Here is a 6,699-nt window from a genome sequence, read left to right on the forward strand (position 1 = left end):
CTGTCACAGGGTGGGTTTGTGAAGATAGTTGTGCTTCCTGCAGATATTGAGGATTGATGCTAACTCAATGGGGTAGGAGATATAGGAGGGCAATGAAGAGTGGAGGACAGGAACAACTGGATAGGAAGTGCAAGTAGTGGTATGTGAGACCCAGGAAGAAGAAATAGATAGTGGGGAATGCAGTTGGAAGCAGAGGGGATGTGAAGGGAGACAAAGAAGAGTACAGAAAGTAGAGAGTAGATTAGGTAAAAGGGTGGAAGAGGTCACTGCTGGGAAGGGAAGGAAAGACATGGTGACAGAGGAGAATTAAGCAGGTGAAGGAAATAAGACAGAGTGAAAATAAGTACCGAAAGGGACAGGACCAAGGAGAATTTTGAGGGATAAAAAGAAAAATGAAATAAAGGACAAGAAAAAAAGGGACGTTCTGTTTATTTTCCTCCATAGTTTAGTCCTAAAATGTAATGAAAAAGTAACATAAATGGAGCAGTGTTATTTGAGCATCTATTGATACAGAACCTCATCTGGCATACATCAGTGCAACTCCTTTCACTTCAGTGCAGCCATGTGTAACAAATGAGGCACTGTCTCGAGAGGTGGGTACCCATTAGAGCTGTAATTGTAAGCCTAGACAGGCAAAGTGTTTTCAGGTTCGGGGCCCATGTCTCTCTCCAACTGGGCACCACATAAATAAAATCCCATAGGACAAGATATTCTCTCAGATGCCTAGGAAGATGCTTTATCGAGGCCTGATTGTGCTGCATTGACACTGCTCTATACCTGGAGCGCAACTACATGTCCCTGAAGGTTGTGTGGCTTGGGCAGCTTAAAATGGAAGCTGCCCTTCAGCTGGGGGAGTGTTGGGGGATTTCAATTGTCTTTTCAAATGTTGAAATTTTCTTTTGGACTGAAAAATATATCCTCAGGCTTCCTCCACTCTGTAGATCTGATTGGGATTTTCATTTTTTTTTCATTGGGATCAGGGTGGCGGGTCCCTGCACAAGCTGATCTGCGTTGGCCCCATACCAGAGCCAGCTTGAGGAGGGTGCAGGGCCTGGGGCAGATCAGCTTGTGTCAGGATCCTCCCCCACCCCGGGATCGGGGCAGCAGGTCCCTGCACAAGCTGATCTGCCCCTGCAGTGCTGGCCCCAGGTGGCAGCACCCAGCTCCTATCAGCCAGCAGGCAGATCGGGGGCCCGCCGGCACCCCAGGAGGGCTGCAGGAGATGTGCTGGAGTCCTCCCAGGGGAGCATGCCCCCGATCTGCCTGCCAGGTGACAGGAGCCAGGTGCTGCCGCCTGGGCCCAGCGGCAGCACCAATCTTCCCAGTGCTGGGTGCCGGCTGTGTCCAGTGCCGGCCCATCATCTGGCAGGCAGATTGGGGGCCTGCACCCCCAAGAGGCCTCTGGCACAGGCCCTGCAGCCCTCACAGGGGTGCAGGCAAGCCCCCGATCTGCCTGCTGCATGACAGGAGGCAGGTGCTGCTGGCTGGGACCAGCGCTGAAGCCAGTGAGCCTGGCTTCAAAACTCAAAATGTTTTGAAAGTTTTGCAACGTTTTGAGTTCCCTTGTTTCATCTGAAGGCTTTTGTTTCATTTCGATTTCGCTGTTTCAAGCTTGAAATGCATCAAAACAGCTTCAAAACGAAACGCCGGGTGAAATTTTGCACAGCCCTAGTTCACACTTTCACTGGTTACTGGAAATAGATTTTGTTGCCTCCGTATTTCCCAAACTTCAGGTAGCTGAGTTGTTTCTTCTGGAAACTGAAAGCACTTGGATCCTCATGTTTTAACAACTGGGCACTTTTTCGTTTGCCACAGGATCATTCACCCTTTCTTTTTCCCCAGGCTTTGAAACACTTAACAATGCAATGCTAAGAATTATCATTGACTTCTAAATTAGAAGACCTGGAAACGCATGGGGTGCTTGCACACCTAATCGCTGTTTGTTTCAGGCTTTTGGTGAACTCATGCAGGCATCTGTGCATTGGTCATGTTTGACTTTATTTTCCCAACCATTTCAAAGAGACATTTTAAAGAAATGTTTTTAGAAAACTGTAGCAGAAGTCTGTTCATGACCCTTAACTAGGCCTCCTTCTTGAGTATATTCTTCACATGCTTGGGGAAATGTTATATTAATATTGTGCCTACCATCCACTTGCAGTGATTTCAACTTGACCAAGAGTTGACATACAGCATTGCAAGCTCTCTTAACTGGAAACCCTGGCAGCCATGTTGTGCCTTGCTGAAACCCCACTGGCCCTTTATTCATTTAGTACTGCTTTAGCTGGAAATGAAAACAGGAATATTTTCTCTTTTCAAATGCTGAAGTCATTGGGATATAATCTTCTGTAGGTTTTGTCTGGGCTAGGCAAGTAGATAGTGTATAAGTAACGTTACTACCGTGATGTTACAATATCCACTACAGACACAATTTAGCAGTAAAAAATGTGTTTGCTAGTTGTTTGCAACCTAGGCTTCCTCTCTAGGGTTCTCATATTGGATGGATCATTAAAAAATGTATTATAGCATTCTGCAATGCACGGTAACAGCACTGTTGCCAGCAGCATATATTCAAATTTAATGGGATTTTATTGGCATGCCGACCTATACAAATGTTGCCAAAGTATTGAACACCTCAGCACTTTTTTAAAGTAAAAAGACAATGGTATTTGGAGCCTTGCCACTCACTTAACTAGGCTCTCTGATTGCATCGTTAATAGGGATTTATGGAACTCATACAATGAATTTATTGCGGAGAGGTGGGGACAGAAAGCTTTCACTGTTGTATCTCACCATAATCTGTAATTCTAACTGAATAGAAAGTGTCTCTGGAGAAGAGCACAATAGTTCATCCTGTGTTTAACAAACAAACAAAAGCTTAAAAGGTTTTATTCTCAACTGCACATGAGAACTGAGAAGGAAACTACTGTTTCTGGAACACGCCCAATGTTTCAGACATTACCCCAGGATTTTAGTTTTAGTTCTGAAATTTCTTACTTGCTCCTAGGGAAACAAAGCAACATAAACCCTCTTTTTCAATAGTTTTAAAAGCGCTCTGGCAGCCATGCCACGTTAGATTTGGTGCTTATCAGATCTCGCCAATTAAGCCTGGTTAAACCTTGTCTGTACGGAGACAGTAGACGCTGTAAGAAAGTGGTATTTGTGACTCCATAGCTGGAGCTCTTCCATCTGACTCAATACTGAACCAATGCCCAAGCATATGCTGCCATAAAGGCCATCTTTCAGAGGAGTGGTAAGCCTGGAGTGCTAACGACTTGTAGTCATTAAAAATTCCCAGGGAGTTTGTGCAAGATAGAAGATGTTAAAATGGATATGACCCAAGTACAGCTTGATGATTACTTTTTTTTTCATTCTATCTGTATTTGATACTTCAACTACCTGATATAAATACCAAAATGGATAAGGCCTGGGGATCTAGGAGAAGCTGAACTTATCAGTAGTTGAAATGGTCAGAAGTGTTTATCAGCAAAGAGAAAGTTGGATAAACTTATAGAAGACTAAAAAATAGAGTTACAATTCGCCTTACAACTAGGGTGTTTCAAATGGCTCATTTTAAGACCTGCTGCAGCCTGGATTTCAAGCGAATTTGTATCAAACCAATTTAAATACTAACACCCATTAGATTTTGACAGTATGTTTGCAGACTGATAGTAAAATCCCAGTGTCTTGAAACTCACCATTTCCAGGTTTTTTTCTTTTTAGCTATTTCAGCCAGTTAGCGGTGTTTATTACAAGGGTCATGTCGAAAGTCTAGAAACACAGAATAATTGCCATGCTACATGGCAGCTTGGCCATGCATCAAGTCGATTGTTAATCAAGCTCCTAACAAGACTGTTAGCCCTATTCTTTTCAGTAGGCCAAACATCCATCAAATGAAGATACTGTCTTAAGTGTCAAGCCTGTAATTTCAACTGTAATATTTATGAGGTAGATTGAAAGAAGGAAGTGCTCAAGTGTATATTGAGATGAATATTTATCTGTTTTTTGCAGAGCTGGTGCACGAGGGATATCAAGAAAAGAAAGCGCCCTTTTTTTCCTTGCAGCTCCATGCGTTTTACATGCCGTCTCTGAAATCTGAAGCTGTGCCCTCTTTTTTCCTTTCCAGCCATCCTTAAAAATTCTAGGCCATATTCTCAACTGATGGAAACATGTGTAACTTCATTGATTTCAAAGGAGTTAAACTGATTTATGCCAGCTGAGGTTCTGACCCTTACTTCTTGGCATACGAACAACATAACAGAAGCCATATCGTGACCTAAATTCTTTTTGATTAATGCTTATTCAGGAGCAGAGCTCTTTTTCCACCCCCTTTTACATTTCATGCCCCTCCTTTCTTGCCCCTTCTTGATATTACTAGGACACATCATTGATTTTTCTTGGAACTTGGGAAAAGAAGTTATCCCACTGACTCAAAATTGTGATTTTGCTTCATCTGACCCAGAATATTCTGCCTGACACAAACCAAGTGTTTTGGGCACAGACCCCTGTAACAAAAGCAAAGAAAACAAAGGGCCCAATTTGTAAAACAGCTGCTGGTTGTTCCCATGGTTTTATAAAGGACACTGGTTAGAGCAGCCTCCCGGGTTATCCAGGTTCTCTTCTGCCTTCTTCCTAAGGATTTAGGATGTTCACATGGGAAATGAGGTGTCCAATTTTGAATCTACCCTCCATTTGATTCAAGTAGGGATGGGAGCCAAAGGCTTGTTCCTTTCGGGACAATGTCTAATATGTCAAGCTATAGCAGGGGTGGGCAAAATGCGGCCTGCGGGCCAGATACGGCCTGCCAGGCCATTCTACGTGACCCGCGGGGCCCCTAAAAAAATGTAGAAAATGAATATATAGCTGCCCCTGGCTGCCTGTCGTGCAGCCCTCGATGGCTTGCCAAAACTCAGTAATGGCCCTCTGCCTGAAATAATTGCCCATCCCTGAGCTATAGCATATACCAAGGTGGGGCTAAGTGATAGAAGTTATAATTTCAAGCCACTCCCTAACATAGGAGATTGAGGACATGGGGAACTGGGAGATGGTTCCTGAATTATGGAGTAGCTAGCTAGTTAGAGAGAGGCAAAATATCTGTAGAGGCTTGCCTACTGCTCCACAACACAGATTATCATTCGGTTCTTTTTCATTTATGCCTGACTGTCCTCATTGAACCTAACAATTATTTCAAGGCTTCTGCTTCCCCAGTACCACTTGTTAAAACTTTTCTGTTTTGTCTGGGCTACTTAAATATTCACTGCTTTGGGGGCAGGGAGGGAGACCGACTCTCTAGGCTACCTGTTAGGGGATGGGATGCCTGGGTATCAGTTCCTGATCCTGTGTATGGATTTTTATACACATCAGAACAGCATCAACAGGAGAAATTAGGACCATGTACACACGCACAACATAAATATGCATTAGCCTGGTGGTTAGGACACTCTCCTGGAAGCTGGAAAATGTCAGATGGCATCCCCTCAAACAGGGAAGAAATTTGGACCGGATGCAGTGCCTTACTAATCAGGTAAGGAATTGCCAGCACCCCAGTGAACCATCCCATACAAACCATTCCCTCTTCCTCACCCTCCTTTTTTTCATTTGCAACTATCTGGTGAATTCAGGCCAGATATTTAATTCACCCATCCCTAGTCCTTACGTTAGCCTGTGTTATCTAGACTGCAGGCTACCTAAGACAGATACCTGGTCTAATGCAAAGAAATCGGATGGTGCTGTATTATGGAGTACAAGGCCAGACAAGAATGGGGTAAGTGGCCACCAGACCCCTGTAGACTGCCTCCCAGACTTCGTGCTGGGGGAGAACAGTGTGACTGACACCAGGCTGAAGTTAAATCAGTGTACATGCCTTGATTGAAATGTAGCTAACAGAGAGAGGCTCTTATGGTAGATGCAAAGTTCATAGGATAATAGAGAAGCAGGGCTGGAAGCATGGCCAGAAGTCATCTAATACAGCCCCGTGCCTCAGGCAGCAGCATCCCTATCCAAACCATCCCATCCAAACCATAATATGAACAATGCATAAGACTACCATAGACCTAGCACTCTAACCGGCCACAGGTAAAACAGAGGAACTATGGCAGCCCCTGTTCCTACCTTGTGAGTTCATGAAATATGTTGTTTTCCCATTAAATCTGCTCTGAAATCCCCTCCCCTTCTCTCATTCTCTCTTTCCTTATCCTCAAAATATTTTCCTATCAGAATTATAAAGCTGCTCGGCTTCACACACTTACATTTGCTAAATAAATAAATAAATAGTGGTATAATATTGGGCTAAAGATTTAAACAGAAAGAGCCCAAAAGAGACATTTATAGGCAAGCGGAGATAAGGAAAAGTCTACGATACAGGTGAGCAGAAGGACTATGAAGGAAAAAAAACAAGCCAGACTATTTCTTTTAAAGGTATAAAACAACCTGGGCTTTTCCATGGCTGTGGTGTTTCACTTTAATGGATGCTATCTCAAAAGCTGGAAGCTTTCTCTCTCTCTATTTATCTACATTTTCTGTCAGTGGAGACCGTTGCGTATCAGAAACTCCCTTTACAGTAGTACGGTGATAACTGTCTTATTGTAAATGTTAATATGCCCTATCTACAATCCTGGACTCTTAAAAGTTTTCCCCAAGCTACTTGACTAGGTTAATTCCACTGATTATTACTGAATTGCTGCCAAAAAGGTGCATCCTTCT

General features: G+C 43.5%; 1 long non-coding RNA gene across 1 annotated transcript in view; it reads left to right on the plus strand.

Annotated features, from left to right (window-relative positions):
* Nucleotides 1-4,139, plus strand: part of LOC149867973 (uncharacterized) — a 354,972-nt gene extending 350,833 nt beyond the window's left edge. The window contains exon 3 of the long non-coding RNA XR_016441136.1: nucleotides 4,009-4,139. This is a non-coding gene — a long non-coding RNA (uncharacterized LOC149867973). The remainder of the gene's footprint in view (nucleotides 1-4,008) is intronic.
* The last annotated feature ends 2,560 nt before the right edge of the window (nucleotides 4,140-6,699 follow it).

The sequence above is a fragment of the Crocodylus siamensis genome, chromosome 3, assembly GCF_052110815.1.
Source record: "Crocodylus siamensis isolate JL-2025a chromosome 3, ASM5211081v1, whole genome shotgun sequence".
Taxonomy (NCBI): domain Eukaryota; kingdom Metazoa; phylum Chordata; order Crocodylia; family Crocodylidae; genus Crocodylus; species Crocodylus siamensis.